General features: G+C 37.9%; 1 protein-coding gene across 1 annotated transcript in view; it reads left to right on the top strand.

Moving 5' to 3' along the window:
- TENM2 (teneurin transmembrane protein 2) overlaps positions 1–17375 on the top strand; it is a 1113787-nt gene that overhangs the window by 51408 nt on the left and 1045004 nt on the right. The gene's annotated exons all lie outside the window — the stretch shown is intronic.

The following is a 17375-nucleotide window of genomic DNA, read 5'->3' as shown; positions in this document are numbered from 1 at the left end:
TGGTTGCCAGGTGTTTTTATTACAGATGCAGGGGATTGGGTAAGCTGGAAGTCCAGTGCATTGTTTAAAGGCACTCAGATGGAAAAACAAAGGAAGAAAAGCAAAACAAACAAACCTGGCTGGCTAGCCAGTTCAGCTTTTCTGCGGTATTTGGTTTGCCAGACTACAGTTTTCTCACCCTGTCTTCTCTAACAGAACTTTTCCCCTGTAATCTTAACAGATAGGTTGTTGTTGTGTTTTGTTTTGTTTTGTCTGATTCGCCTAATCATCAATGGGAGCCATGCTATTATTCACATCTCCCAGAAAGAAAAGTCAAGACCCAGAAATTACGTAATTTTCCAAGGCCAAAAACCGGTAAATGTTAGGAACAAATTAGAAACAAGGGTCTTTTTTTTTTTTTTTCAGAAGTTTTAAATTGTGATATCTAATTTAGAGCTTCCAAACCTCTCAAGAATGTTTACTACAGACCATAGAGGTAGAAAGCCATGATCCTCTGCAGAAATGTGGTTTGCAGAATATTTATCCATTGAATAGTTATCAAATATAATAGTGCTATTTAACAAAATACAGTGGCAACTTTGCTATTTTAAATAATATGTTTCAAAATAAACAATAACAGCAAAGTGGGGCCTCTTGAAAGTCAAGAGAAGAAATGGTTATTGATTTGGAAAAAAATAATTGCTTTAACAGCAGAAACATTTTAATATGAAACCTAAAAAGAAACTGTCAGCTGATGTGGTCAAAGACTCATTAATAGACAAATATTGGACAGCTTTTTCACTAACTGTTATCTTGGTGACATCACTTTATATAATGAATTTTGATTTTTTTTGGCATATGTGTACAAAATCCAATGAAACACTGAAAGGAAAAAATGATAAAAATTAGTGAAGGTGAATGATTTCTCTAACTAGGTGATTGTTCATAGCATTCATTATTAGCAGTAGAGTTTTTTTTACAACTTACACTTTTTAGGTTCTACTTCTTGTTTTATTTTTCTGAAAACTCTGTCATGAATGCTGATTTCATTCAGCAAGTGGAGAGTTTTCAAAACGCCTATCAAACCGGAATTAGATTCTAAGCGTGACCTGACTGATGTTGCATATTTCTTTGACTTAGAAGTTAGAGACCTATCATCATTCAACTTTCTTTGACCCCTTTTCCCACTGTTTTAATAGCCAAACTCAGATTTCTTTGCCTAGTACCGTTGTGAGCTCATTTGAAGAAAGTAGTATCTTTTAAGTACATACGTCCTCGCCTGATTTCCGGCTTTTGGTAGCTAGAATTTAAGTATAATGGTATAACTCCACTAGCCACAGAAGCCTCTGTACTGACTTTAAAACCCCATACAAAAAATTACCTCTCTCCTGGAGGTGAAGTCACATAGGAAAAACATTATTGTACCCTCACACTTTTGAACAATTCTATTGTTAACGATGGCATATTAAGCTGGTAGCCTTATTCATTAATACAAAATACAGCAGAGTGCATTTTCAAGTGTGTGCAGTGAATTGCATACACACTGCACATTATTGTCATCAGCGCTGTGCTGAGGGAATTTAGCAAAAACTCTTTAGAGGCACCCCATAATAGTTGTCTGTAATTGTTTCAAAATTGGTTTTCTGGGGTTTAGAGCTCGGTTTTTATTATTGTTGTTATTTATTAATCTCATTCTATGATTGTCACAACTGATCCTGGCTTTGCTAACACTTTCAAAACACGAACACTATATGATTTCATATCATCAAATAATTTCAGTACTATACTTCACCTTTAACTGAGTAGAACCCTCATACACTTTTGAGCTATTAGCAGAATTCCTTAAATTTGACATAGGGTTATAGGTCCACTGAGAGCAAATGTTTGCCAATAAATAGAAAATGCCACTCTATCTCATTTATCAAGTTCTCTGCTTGCTCGCTCCCTCCCTCCCTCCCTCCTTCCCTTCCTTTCTCTCTTTCTCTTTTTCTTTCTTTCTTTCTGTTAGGTAAGTCCCTATATCCTTGGTTTTTAAAAGATAAAGAAAAAGATGGCATGTATTTTCACAATTCTTACAGAAGCATTTAATGAACTTGGTTATTTATCCTGGTTCACGGAGATTACCGTAAAGCACAAGGTTAAAAAAAAATGGATTTTATTTCTAGTTTATTTCTAGTGTTTTATGTTAGTACATAAGAGTTTTCCATTTTTTAAAAGAATTTTTATTTTTAAGTTATCTCTACACCCAACATTGGATTTGAACTTAGAACCCTGAGATCAAGAATCATATGCTCTACCAACTGAGTCAGCCAGGTACCCCAAGGATTTTCCACTTTTTTTTTTTTAAGATTTTATTTATTTATAAATTTGACAGAGATCACAAGTAAGCAGAGAGGCAGGCAGAGAGAGAAGAGGGGGAAGCAGGCTCCCTGCTGAGCAGAAAGCCCAACGCAGGGCTCTATCCCAGGACCCTGGGATCATGACCTGAGCTGAAGGCAGAGGCTTTAACCCACTGAGCCACCCAGGTGCCCCAGGATTTTCCACTTTTAATGAGCTTCCAACTTTATATCCCATCCCAGTCATTAATGTATTACACAAATATGGACAACTTTTAAGCTCTGTAGTTGATGGAAGAGGGTGAATAACCTTTAAATGTATTTATTATATTTTATGTTTAAAAGCTTGCCCTTAAACTAGTATTTTCTAAATTTAGGTCCTTAAGAACTACTTTAAATATTTATCAGATCTGCATATCAATCCAACTGAGCTATTATTATTCAATGTGTGGCTCTATCTCATTCCTCCTCACTGTGGTTTGAACCTTAGTGGTCAAACTAATCAACACATTGCTGCCATTTCTCTAGTCCCCAGCCTTGGTCCTCAGGAGAGGAGCCCCAGTTGTCTGCCAGGCATTGACACTAATAGAATGGATGAGAAGTAACAGAATTGCCATTGGTTTGGGTTCTTGGTACTGATTGTGAATAAGCCAGTGGAAGTAACTGGAACACGATGGTCAGAAACTGTCACGGATAGAGCTGTGTTAATAAATTCTATTACTCCCCCCGCCCCAACCCCAGCTTTTTTTTTTTTCCTTGTCCAGATTTCTCTCTAGTCCTGTCTTTGGGATGGAGCTAATTAAGAGCCGATGTTGCCCCACCCCTATTTCTTCTTCATTTCCATGTTGCTTTTTTCATTGTAATGGGAAAGGGGTCCTGCTACTAAGATGACCAAGTGTGGTACCTACTCAGTGAATACTTAGGGAGTCCTCCTTCTCTCTGATCAGATTTCATTTGAATTCTTAGCTCATCCCAACCTCATTGTGGGCAGTTCTCCTCCTTATATTGTGTTCTTCATCCCAGAGTGTTGGATATGTTTCTCTTTTATATGTTTCTCTCAATTCTCTGACTGGATTAGTCTTGCTGGGCTACTATAACAAAACTCCACAGACTGAGTAGGTTAAACAACAGATACTTCTCACAGTTTTGGAGGCTAGAAAATGCAAGATCAGGGTGCTAGGTGATTTGGTTCTTGAGGGTCCTCTTTGTAGCTTTCGTTAGGTCACTGTCTAGCTTATGTCCTCACATGGCAAACCAAAAGGATCTCTCTCTTCCTCTACTTATAAAGCTGCTAATCCCATCATGCGGGTGCTACCCTCATGAAATCATCTAACCCTAACCCTAACCTAACCCTCCAAATAACATCACCTCACTGGATATTAGAACTTAAACACATGAATCTGGGGAGGAGAAAACAGTTCAGTCCATAGCACTGACCTCCTCTGTCTTCTTGATTTTAACTAATCTTGATCTCTTCCCATACCCCTTTTCAGCATTACTTAGTGCTTTTATTAAAATCAATTCACTTCTTTTTACCTAAAATACGTTTAAAAGGAAATTTTATGCCAGTACCATAAGTAGAATACCAGTATCATTTGTCATAAATAAAAGGTGAATTCATAAGTATGAAACTATGGGGGCCAAAAAACATGTGAATCCTTTTCTTACTCTGACATACAATACTGGGGGAACACTAGTGAATAAAGAAAACAGGTGCATGTTCTAAATTTAGGAATTGCCCCAGGTGTCCCAGATGGGTTACTGATATAGCTCGATAGTTGGCTCAAGCCATGAGGTTTTTGTATGACTATAGTAAAGACCTTAATCTAGTTTAGAACATCTCTGGAGTAGGGAAAATGAGGAGGAATTGTGATTCATATTAATTCCATCACTTTTCCTTTCTGTCATATTTATATTTGTCATATTTATAGTTGTGAGTAATATATATTTGTTTCTTGATATGAGCTATAATGGCTACTGGCTTGTTAACTTTAATTGGTGGAACTGTGATCATTTAGGCTATTAACAGAAACTAGTCATGTGTTTTCAAAGAAACTGGTATAAATTAGAATCTTTCATTAAAGACCAATCAGCCATTTTCACATTTCAAAATTTGATGCCATTGCTTTCTTGATGGGGTAGCAAACTGGCCAGAAAATTCATCTAATCCATTTTCTAAGGGTAAGAGTCAAGAAAGTAGAACTCTATTCATATTAATGGCTTAAAATATTTATATTATCAATTCTGGAATAACTACTTCAAGAGTAAGATTATAAAGTGATTTAGCCAATGTTGCTTGAAAGTTAGACAAGGGAAGCAGCAGCAGAGTTAGCTTCATTACTGTCTGTTCGGATCTCTAATGTTTGCTTTCAAAGATACAGAAAAGAATCAAAGAAGTGTTTATCTAAAAAAGAATCAAAGAGGCATCTGGCTGTAGGTAAAATGGCATATCTTGTGTCTCTAAGAACAAGATACAGCACTTAAAAGATAAAGAAAAAAATTCATGGTTTTTTTTTTTTTTTAATTGATGCAGAACAAATTTCTTAATGAAGCTCAGCAGTGACCCAGGGCTGGCATGGTAGACAGGGAATGCAGTGACTTCCTGGAAATGAGTTGATGTTTAAATAAAAGACAACTTGGTTGGTTGCAAGAACCTTGAAATAGTAGTAGACCAATGTCTTATAAATCCCATCTGCCACTTCGAAACTCTGATCTCAGGCAAGGCTTTGAACCTCACTGAGCCTCAGTTTTTTCATCCCTGACCATACTTGTATGGCCAAATGGCTGTGATCCATTGTGCACACTTATTTTCCCTTTTTCACTTCTGCTATATCTGATCTGCTTTTAAGTGTCAGCATTTCCTCAGTCGATACCCAGAGGAAGACAATAAGAATTAAAATAGTTTTCCTATATTGTAGTTGTTTTGAAAGAAAGGTTTATAGAATATGTTTTATGTGTGTGAAAGTCTGTTTTTCTGTGATCTCTATACCCTCAAATTGTATGATACACAGATCTGCATCTGGGTGTATAACCAAATGTCAAAAAGAGTTTAGGGCATAAAGCTCTGAACTTCAAACAAATTCATAAACTTCTGGACATATTCCCTTCCTCGTTGTCTGTAATAATCTTGGTAAAATAAATTTTTGGAGGCTTTCTGACACACACACACACACACACACACACACACATACATATATATATATTTTATATAAGAAACACTTTTCCCTGAGTAAAGTCAGTCACCACCTAATGTTAGTGTATTATTTTTTGTCAAACAAAATTTTATTGAAATGTTCTCTCTAATTCTTTATGTATAATTTATCCTCTACATGATCTATAAAAGATTAAATGCAACTGACATAATGAACTTTTACAGCAGAAGATACAAATATGAAAAACAATGATTCAGGGTGAGAGAAATCTGAGACTGCAAAGTCAAAACCAGGGATGGTGATGACTTCAGAAATGCCATTGACTACTTTCTTCACAGTTGGTTCTGTATTGTTGTTACTGGTCAGAAAGAAAGATGCTTGTCACTTTCACATATATTCTTACATTTCATTCCAACACTAGCATCATGAAAAGCATTTCATTCTTTCTTTCCCACAGATGATGAGACTTTTATTTATTTATTTATTTATTTATTAGGATTTTATTTGACAGAGATAGCAAGAGAGGAAACACAAGCAGGGGGAGTGGGAGAGGGAGAAGCAGGCTTCCTGCTGAGCTGGGAGCCCAATGTGGGGCTTGATCCCAGGACCCTGGAATGATGACCTGCGCCGAAGGCAGATGCTTAACAACTGAGCCTCCCAGGTGCCCCGAGACACTTATATTTATGAAGGTTGAATGACTTGCCTCAAGTTTCTCAGCTAAAACTTGGCAAAATTCTAAATTGAATATAATGCTAATTCCAATGCTGATTTGACATTTGACACACATGACTACACATTATCTGATTACTATTAATTCACTCTTTATTTGCCCTTTTCACTCCACAGCTAATACCTGCCCCTTACACCATGGTTCCCTTAGGTAGTTTTAGGTTTTTAGTAGCTGGGGCTAAATATTTCATATTAAAAAATTCTCAGATTTTGCCTGAGACATAAAATGTTGTATAGTATTATCTGGAGAATAGTGGGGAGTTTTGTAATAAAAAAAATACTTTTTATAGAATCTAATACAGGGTGGGGAGTGTGATAGGCATGCTGACAGAACTGCTGTTGGGCTCTTAAAAATCAGAGTGAGTGTCCCCAGCTCTGCTTTTTGATTGTTCAGCCAGGCGCCTTCTGATTTCTTTAACAATCAGGTGACTGAAGGCATAGTGGCACCAGATGGGAGCAGGATATGTATGGGAATGGGAGTGCTTTTAAAATGCGTGTTATCAATGGCTTAATAAAGAATAAATACAAACACTTAAAATCAGCATTCAATCTTTGTTCTGTGCCTGCCATTAAAGGCAAGTGGATTGTAGAGGGCATCAGGGCAGGACTGGGATGTAGAACTTGGCAGCAGTATCCCCTTCCGTATTTACTTTGGGACACCTGTTCTGTTTTCTGTCTCCTTCAGTTTCGGTGTAACATAGTTTGTAGATTTTTCCATTCACTTGGTTCAGACTGCCTTTAGAATTTGTATCAGCCAGATTCTCCACGTGTGGAAATGTGATCAGGAGGGAAGAGAAACCACACACTGCGATTTGCATCGTGCATACACAGCTCTGTTTTTATTGTATATCCGTCAATGGGAATTAATTGCTAATTATCCAAACATTTCTATGATAATATTTCAAGCTCTCTTGTAACAGATGTGGCCTAAACAATATTTGGAAGAGAGTAGATGGTATTGTGTTTCTTGATGGGATTGACTGGGTAGGGCTTTAAAATTTTTTTCACCGTTTTTTATTGAAGAAAGAAAAATGGTTATCATTCTTTTGCAACATTTGTTAAATATTCGTACTGACCAGAGTAATTATGCACTGACCATATTAGCAAACATATAACTCTGTCAACTTTAAGAAGTTGGGAAATTACATTAAACAGGTTGTGGATAATATATTCAGTTATATGCTCATACAGACATACAGCTTACAGTCATACAGCTTATTTAAGTAACTGTCACCATACTGCATTTACGGTCATCGGCAATGACCAACTTCTCTTACTTCGGGACTCTCATGCTGAATTATTCTTTTTTATTGTGTCAGATGTCTGTCCTTCAGTGTCTGAATATTGCTTTTTCATTTCCCCTTTATGAATGCTAATAATATACTGGATAGAGCAGTGGCTATTTTTAGTAATTCAGCATTTCCTTATATTTATACTGTGAACAAACTTGAGAGAGTTTAGCTCTGATTAAAACAGATCATTCTCTTCTTTTTAAAAAAGAATAATGTGGGACTGATACATAGCGAGGACAAAAGGAATTTGATGGGCACAGTGTCAAAGCTTAATTGTGTCAATAATTATTTGTGTCTTAGTGCCAAGTTTTTAATGAGGAGTACTCACTTGTGTGTAATCATGATCAATGACAAGTAGTTAAAATATCTTCATGAAGTGGCAAAAGCGGGGAGGGGGGGACAATGTTAACACTGCCTATAGTTCCTCATATATTAGCACATCTGAACTCCATGAGCAGAGTTAGTATTAAAGCACTGAAAGCCCCGTAAGCATGTTGCTGTGGGTGTTGAGATACATGTGTTTATAGAAGATTCTCCCTATGCATTCTAAGCTTGTCATGGCCTCTTTGGGGGAAGGTCTCTTGCCGCTTTGCTGGCAAAGTGGACACTCCTGTCCAGAAACCTAGTCCTATGTATACTCCCACTGCTATGCTAGCGTAATGGTTCTTCCCTTTGTGTGTTTGCACTTTCTAAGTCATTAGGATTTGTCACCCATCATTCTGAGAACCTTTGCTCCATTTTATTTAATGTCCTGCCCCTTTCTAAGGGTCTTACTGTTAACTTCTACCCATACTTTTCAGCTAGCAAATCTGAGTGGCCCACACTGCAGTAAGTCTTGTAGAGAAGGAATGAAGGAAGACACAGGATTCTGGAACACCAGTGGAAAGACTGAGCTCCACACTGGCCCAGATACCTGTGTCCCATCTCTGCAAGGTGTGATGTCAAGTGTAAGGTGCAGCAGTTGTGCGGCAGAAGCCCAGAAACTTGCTCCCTTAAACATTTGTCCATACTCGGTTTGTTGCTGTCCTTGTAAGCTTCAGGTATGTATATCAACTTGCCTCAAATTGGGAATGAGGGAAATCCAAGTTAGTGTAGTCCTGTGGTACTTACAGACATTGAATGAACTGTTATTTACTGATGAGCATGATGAGGCTTAGATATGACATGGATATGTGTAATTGAGACAATAGCTATAAAATCGTTTGCTTGGCAATAATGTGCAAACAGAAACACAATTTATGGATTTTCCTAATTGTGTTTGCTTTCACCTAGAATTCAAAATTAGCAGTAGTGGGAAATCATTAATGGTTTTTGTATGCCTTACTGCCGTTTGGTGGAATGCCTGTATTTCATGTCCTTTATTATAATTTCATTCAGTGTGTTTTTTTCCTTTCTGAATATTTTCTGGAGCTGGAAATCAGTATCTTAGATATTGTGGGATTAAAAGGAAAAAAAAATTCACTTCATTTGTTATCTTAACAGTGAACTCTTTCCTGTATGAATATTCACTGAGGGGAAAAAAAAAAAAAACCCACACCAACCACGAAGTGGTTGCTAGTAGCAGATTTTGAGTAGGCCTTAACCACTGAGTGGAAGTCTGGAGACTTGCTGACATTTTGAAAATAGTTTTTAGCACAAAATGTCAGATGATGGGAGCTTTACATCATGCAAGAGCAACGTGTGCAGCTGATGCTAACGAAGCCGATTCTTACAAAGCCATGTGAGGATGGATGACCACTGTGCTTTTAAGAGAACCAAATATACCCACATATATATATTCAACACTTCACATTTCACACATGCTTTGCTCTGCCTCGCTTATATATGAGCCACAGTTGACCGACACCTTTGTGGACCAATGCAGTGCAGGCAAACGAGCGTTATTTTTAAAAGGGAGCCATTGATGATGAGACGTCATTACATATTCCAACTTTGAACCAATGGCACTGCCACCCTTCTGTGATCACTCATCAAGGCAGCTGTGCTGTATTCACATTGAAATTAGGAGATTTTTAAAACTCAAGCAGCTGTATTATTCATACTTAAAATAAAAGCTTAGTTTCCCCAAATGGGTGTGACGTAAACATCTCATTAAATATTTTTAATTTTGAAAAAAAAAAATTTTAAATGGCAGTGACTACACTGGTGGTGGCAGCAGTTTGCAGTCCCCTGTGGGCTTGGGGGAGGCTGTCTCTACTTTCCTGCTGCGGTAGAGTGTACTCTTGCTCCTAGCCTGGGGTGGAGGGGTGAAGTTCCTTGCTGCAGATGGCAAGAGATTCGGAGACATGGCCTGCAGTTTCCAGCTATTTGACAAGTTTTGATTAGGTTAACTGTTGTCTCAGAAGGAAACGCAGGTGCTTTGTTCTAACCCCTCTTCATTCTCGTGAGTTACAATCAATGTGTAATAAGCTATGTCTAAAAAGGATAAGTCTAGAAAGTTGCTGTTCTCTTAGATTATTTTTTGGTTTCTCTCCTCAATGAATTAGGTAGTGTTATGTACAGGTCATGATTTCCAAATAGTTAACACTCCCAGGAGGGAGACTCAGATCCCATAGACCAAGAGATCAACAGGATCCCTTAGGACCTCCTCTCTTTCCTGCTACTTCTGCAAGCAAATTGCTCATTTGTCCCCCACCCACCCAGCTATATGCTAATAATTAAATAGAGGTGGCAGAGATGACTTTTGTCCCTTAATTCAAGAGCAGCCTGTTTGCACAGTCATTGGTTAAGAAAGCATTGCCACTGGCAATATTCATTTTCTAGCGCTGCTGTAAAAAGTCATCACAAGCTTAGTGATTTAAATAACACAAATGTCTTCTCTTACAGTTCTGGAGGTTGCAGGTCCAAAATGAGTCTCAGAGAGTTAAATTCCAAGCGTCACCAGAGCTATTTCCTTCTGGAGTTTTCATAGGAGAGTCTGTTCCTTGGTTCTTCAACTTGTAAGAGCTGTGGCCATTCTTTGCCTCTTGGCTGCATCATTCCCACCTCTGCTTCCTCCACAGCAGTTTAACGGCTTCGCTAGAACCTCCCTCTGCCTCCCTCTTATAAGAGGGACTCTTATAAGGACTCTTGTGCTATTGAGCCCACTGGGAAAATCCATGATCATCTCCCTATCTCCTCATCCTTAATCACATCCACAACATCCCTTTTATCACATACGATAGGATGCTCAGTGCTGAGGATTTAGACATGGACATTTTCAGGAGACCATTACCCAGCCTACCACAAGGTATGAACTATGGAGCGAGTTGGATCTGGACATGAATTCTTCTTCTTCTTCTTTTTTTTTTTTTTAATTTAAATTCAATTGGCTAACCTATAGTACATCATTAGTTTTAGATGTAGTGTTCAGTGATTCATCCGTTGGGTATAGCACACAGTGCTCATCATATCATGAGCCCTCCTTAATACCTATTACCCACTTATCCCTTCTCCCCACCTGCCCCACCTTATGCAACCCTCAGTTTGTTTCCCAGAGTCAAAACATATTCATTTTTAAATTTACAATGCAAGATATCACAATAGTTTCAATAGTTTCATGTTTACTACTACTTTCTGCATGATTTCTGCTAGAATAGTTCATCTTTCTTTGATATGAGGTGTTCTTTTACTTTTATATAAAATGTTAATTCTAAAAAAAACCAACAGAGTAATCTTCCCTTCCCCCCCACCCCTCTTCCATCTGGCAAGTTGTTCTTTTTTGTATCTCTCTCTCTTTCTCTTTTTTTTTTTTTAAGTAAGCTCTAGGCCCAACATGGGGCTCAAACTCACGACCCTGAGATGTAAAGTCACATGCCGGGATGTGAATTCTAACTTTGCCAACTGCTATCCGTATATCTTTGGGAAAGTTATTCTCCCAGTGTCTCACCTCTACAGTGGAGATAATACTGCCAGCCCTGCAGATAATGTATGTAAAACAAGAGGCTTTGCATAGTAGATGTTCCACAAATTTAATCCACCCCCCAACCTCCAAGAACTAAATGGAAGAGTGAAAAATTTCACAGGTTCTATCAGGCCAAGTTATCGGTCAATATGAAATGGCTAGTCTTTCATTGTTCCTTCGGTGGACTAGGTAGTTAGAAAAGTATTAATGCACATAGAGGGTTTAAGACAAAAGTATTCATGCACATAGGTGGTTTAAGGCATTCTTTCTTTATTAGTACTACCCTGAACCAGGGCATTATCTCAGTGTACCTCCCTGCATTGGGTCAAGCACACTAGTGATTTTTGACAGATTCTTTCTGTCACCCAGCTGCCTTGTGTCACGGGATGCCAATGGCACTGAAAATCCTATGACTGTTTCTGCCCCTGTTGAGAACAATAGCCATTTGAATTTGATTTGCCCATCTTCTGGGAAGACAGTCAAAGTTCCTCTTCAGTACCAAGCTGACAATAGGCACCCCTTGTACTCTTTACAGCTCGTTCACCTATTATTATGATGATGTCATTATTCACATTATTGCTCTCATCATTATTATTATTATCCGGTGACCTCTGTCCTGGGGTGGAACTCCCCGTGACAGATGGGAGCTTCATTTATCGGACTGCTTTATGCTGCACAATTCCCCTGCCATTCTGAGTTTATATTGAGACGGGCTGCTTTTCGAACAAAGGCAGCCTGATCACAATTTGTCAGTGTACTTGGTAGCTATATATCACCAAAGCTCTCTGCCAGTCCTTCTGGGACCCAATTATTTATGGAGCTGACAATATGGGCTAACTTGTCTTGTTATGAATGCCACTATTACAATGAAAGCTTTGCTATCTTGAATGGTAAGGCAAAAGGAGTTGTGGTTGGTCAGAAATTCCATTAACTAAGAGTTAATTCACATTGCCCCAGGTGATCTCTTGATGCCCCAAGTGAGTTGATGAGATCTGCGGGGAAGGTTCCATTTCAATATTCTTCTCCATCCAGACTTGGGAGATCTCTCGATAACTTTAGTTTTTGTGGCTTCTGTGTAAAACAGGTTTGTTTTTTTAAGTTTGGACATAACCTTTCTTCTGAGTACACTATGGACACAGTTTACCAGTACTGTGGGGAGTGGAAATGAAATGAAAGACTTGGGCTCTCTCTGTAAAGAGATTATAATTGAATAAGGGAACAATCCAACTCGAATCTATATTTACCAAAGCAGATGATAGAGAAATAAATATCAGTCGCGTCCAGCTCGACTGCCTCAAGCCTGAAAATGGACTCTAATGCCATTCCAGTGAAGTGACTCCTTTATTCTCCGATATCCTTCACTAACTCTTGTGTCACACTGATTTGAAATCAAATCCCTCATCTCTGCTTTTAAGATGCCTCAAAAGAACACTGAAGAGAAAGGAAACTAATTAAACCTAAAGGAAATTAAAGTTAAAAAGAAAAAAGACACGCATAAGGAAGAGATAAACAGAAAAATGGAATAGACATCATTAATATAAAATATAGAGTATTATTCTTAAGAGACTAGATGGTACACTTGTGGCATTATGAGGAATGGGCAAACCCATTTTTGGTGATACATCATTTGAGTTTGATTTTTTTGACTTAGTGGCTTGGCAGAACTTGAGTATAACATCTGTATTTCAAATACAGAGCATATTTATAGACACACCTTTTCCTAAAACATGTGCTTCCACAGCTTTGGTTGTACACAGAATTATTTTTATCCCTTTCTCTTTTATTAAAATAGTCTTTGAACTAGGCATAGTGCTTAAAAGATTAGATCTTATAGGGAAACATAACATATTGTATTTAAATATGCTAATCTCTTAGAGGAAATGAAGGATCTGAGCCTGCTCATTAAGAAATAAATTAATTCATCACTATTGCATTCATCATCAATCATCATCCAGTTGTGTCCAGTTTTCAATTAAGTTTTTCCAAACTGCTTTGTGCTTTTACCAAAAGAACTGATTATCTCTGATGATGATTTTTTGTGGGTATTCGGATGTTGATGGCAGTTGAATTGGCATAAACATGCTGAATGTCTTTTTTATTCAAGTGGTTAAGCAGTAGCTGTTCAGTGCATACAAATACATTATGATGACAAGTAAAAAATTCTTACTTTTTAAGATGTATTTAGTGGCCAAATATCCAGCTTCTCGGACCTACAGGAAATAGTGTACATGAGCAAAGCTAATGCCAACATACACGTCGAACATTTATAATACATCCATTTTCCGTGAATTCATTCATGCATCATTCGCTGAAACGATGTTTATTAAACACCTGTAAGTATCTAGTACCATGCCAGGCGCTGGATATACGAGTCAGTAAATGCAGTTGACATTACTCTTGCCCTGATGGAGCTTCCGATCCATTTTATTTAAGTTTCTTTGTTCTAAGACACATTTTTACTAGAAAGCACATTATCAATTTTAGTGACTATACACACTCTCCCTTGGGTTGTTTTTTAACATGAACACCAGAAGCCTCGATTACTTCTCCAGTGACCCTTCAGGTATATACAAGCCTCCTTACTCTTGGAGTTAATGAGCATTGCATGCCAGAGGAGAACAATTTCTGACTATCTCTTTAAGGTTTTCATGCAGAATGAGGATGTATGAAAATGACTCACCATGCCTGCCACTTATCTCTAGATTCCTATAACATGAAGATGATCACAATCTGCCATCGTGCTGTTAAAATGATGCATAACCCTACCAGCACTCTGAAATGATCGAGTATTATTGCAGCCTCTTACAAGTTGGGCACTGAGATAATTTGGCTAGTGTTGGAGAAAGAATGTTCCACAACCCCTGTGGCTCACCCTTCATTGAATAAATATGGCATGCTGCTGCTTTTGTTCTACTTGTGTATGGAGGAGCAATTAATGTGTCAAAAAAGAAAAATCACAAAAATGTGCAGACTTTTTTTCCCCTATGATAATTGCACAACTATGTTCAATCTGCCTTAAAATTATTGTACAACATTACAGGATGTTGTTATCTCTGAAATATTAGATAACTTGTAGTTGGCATTGCATTTCTTATTGTGGTTTCATGACTTCTGTGTCCATTAAGGATCCCACATTGGGTTTATGTATTTCTTTAAAAATGCCACTGGGCTACCAGTGTTTACATAGACACCTTGATTTTTTTTTTTAATATAGATAGTTTAAATGAATCATTAAAAAAATGCAAACATCTGTAGATTTTAGATAAGAGAAAGAATCATGAATATGACCAAACTGCTGCAAGTCTTGCTTTCTAATCAATTATTTTCCTGATACTCAAGTGTTCTTAGATTCATGAAATCTTTATGATGAGACAGGAATCAAAGATTATTTTTCTACTGCTAGTATCAGAGGGATGAAAAAGGGGAAAAAAAAGGAATTTAAAGTTTTTCTTCGCCCATGGTGTTTGTGGATGTAGTCCAAACAACTCAATTAATTTAATATTCTCTACTGTAGTAAGTGCTCAATAAATATGGGTGAATTGAATGAATAAATAAACTAAAATCTCAACAGTAAAACTTATCACTAAGCTTAGAAGGAACTTAGTCCCTGACAAATATTCAACTAATTCACTAACTTCATTATTTTAAAAGGAAAATGAGTATTTTCATTTCAGCCTGTTGAATTCTATCTACGTATTTTTCCTCTCTCCTTCTAGGTTATAAGCTCCATCAAACTTGTCCTGTTTACCCCTGGATCTAGTGCCCAGGGCAGTCTGACACAGTCAGACTAGTAGATTTTTCAGCCAGAAATATGACCTTGTGTGTTTCTGAAAAATGTACATGTTCAAAATGACTAGATAATGTTTCTGCTCTACATTGTATTATGTGGGAAATTTTAAAGAACAGTGTGTGTTGTCTGTAATCTTGAACACGTTCACAGAGTATAGATAGTCCAACAACACAGACCTGATTCTCAGTCCCCTACCCAGATCACACAGCTCCTCAATACCCTACCTTTGTCAGCTTCTCCCTCTGTGTGGATCACCTGTCATGCTCTCCTGAGCCCTTTTCTCCTGTGCCCACAAGCAAATATGTAGTAATTCTTGAAGACTCAACTCAGATCAGTTCCTCGTTCAGAAAACCTTCCTTACCTCTCCTTCCAACCCTCAGTCTACTCCTTCCACATTTTTGCTTCCATCTGTGATTATCTGTGTACTAATTGCATTGGCTGTGATGATCTGCGTGTGTGCCAGTCTCTTCCACTTAGACGTGTGAGGATCTTTCAGGCAAGGGTTGTGTTTGATTGACTGCCTTAGCTCCAATGCCTATTAGAGTGCATGGCACAAGGCAGCTATTGTCAATGCTGTACAGGAGGAAGGGAGGGAGGGAGAGAAGAAGATAGGGAAGGGAGGGAGGGAGGGAGGAAGGAGGAGGAAACACTCAAAATTGCAATGACTGGGGCACCTGGGTGGCTCAGTGGGTTAAGCCTCTGCCTTCGGCTCAGGTCATGATCTCAGGGTCCTGGGATCGAGCCCCGCATCAGGCTCTCTGCTCAGCGAGGAGCCTGCTTCCTCCTATCTCTCTGCCTGCCTCTCTGCCTACTTGTGATCTCTGTCTGTCAAATAAATAAATAAAATCTTTAAAAAAAAATTGCAATGACTATGATAAAGAAGTCTCCAATGGAGAACAGCCATAAATTAGAAAAGGGAGGGAAAAAAATACAGGATTTAAAAAAATATTACTCTAGGTGTTATATTTCTCTATATGAAATACACTGTTCATTTCCTTCTATCTTCTCTTGGGCCCACTCATTTCTGATCCTGCCTGTTCCTCCCTTTCCTTGGGCAGCCTTTACCACAAAATCTCAATGCACTTTAATGGTCACCTATATTGTTAAACTAGTGGCACAGTCTTAATTTCTGCTGTTATTAGGATTGTTAAAAGCTTGCTTCTGACAGTTCAGAGAAAAATCATCATTACAGGGGGGAAATTATTGCTATGTAACAAGCTTAAATATTCAAGCTTGGGTTCAATTAAATTTAATTAGAGTATCGTCTTGTTTTCAAAACACATCTTAGGGCCAGAACAGTGTTCTGGTCCTTAGAATTTCAAGGTTCTAGGAACTGACTTCTCTGAGCTCTCACAATCCTAGCTGATAGTTACACAGTGCTCACTATGCTGGCAGTTCCTCTAAGTGCTTAACATGAGCAACTCATGTAATTAACCAATTAAATTAAATACAACCAATTAAATATAGCTTTTGTCTTTTGTAGATGGGGAAACTGAGGCAAATAGCAGTTACGTGATTTGTTCAGGGTCCTACATCTTATCTGAGGTTTAGTTGAAATTCTAACTCAGGTAGTTTAGATTTCAGACTATGCTGTAAAACCTCTCACAGATTTTATTCTGCGTCAGGATGATGTAAAGTTCTTTCAGGGCAATGTTTGTAAGTACAATTATGTGTAATATAATAAGCCAATGTAGTATGGTTAAAATGCGATTTCCAGGAAAATGAAGGGGTGAGCCTGGCCACATAAACACATGATTTAATATAATTATCAGAATAGTCTTCGCAAATTGGTGGTAATCTTCCCCAAAACTCACTTCAGTGTAATTCAAGGTCTATCAGGTGGCTGAACCAGGACTATAACATAGATATCCTTGGAGTTTCTCCTGGTTTATTTTCCTAATCTATGGATTTAAAGTTTATTTTAGTGAATCCCTCCTCCAATAGGGATCACTAAGTATTGGAAAATCTTTTATTCCTAGAAAGCAGATTGGGAGGATGAAGAGCAATAAAGGAGATCTTCGGAATCTATGCCAAGTAGAGATGAATTAAAAATGGAAAGTAAGGGAATTTCTGAACAGTATTTTATTTTTCATTTGGGGAGGTTTTATGAACATGCCTGCTTATAACAAGGTGTCCATTGAGTAAAGTGAGCCATAGTAGTAGGTAAATAAGTAGTGACCATGTGATGCTCTTTAGCTCTTAATATCTACTTTT

The sequence above is a fragment of the Martes martes genome (assembly GCF_963455335.1).
Source record: "Martes martes genome assembly, chromosome: 5".
In the NCBI taxonomy this organism is placed as follows: domain Eukaryota; kingdom Metazoa; phylum Chordata; class Mammalia; order Carnivora; family Mustelidae; genus Martes; species Martes martes.
This window is presented reverse-complemented; position numbering and strand designations above follow the sequence as displayed.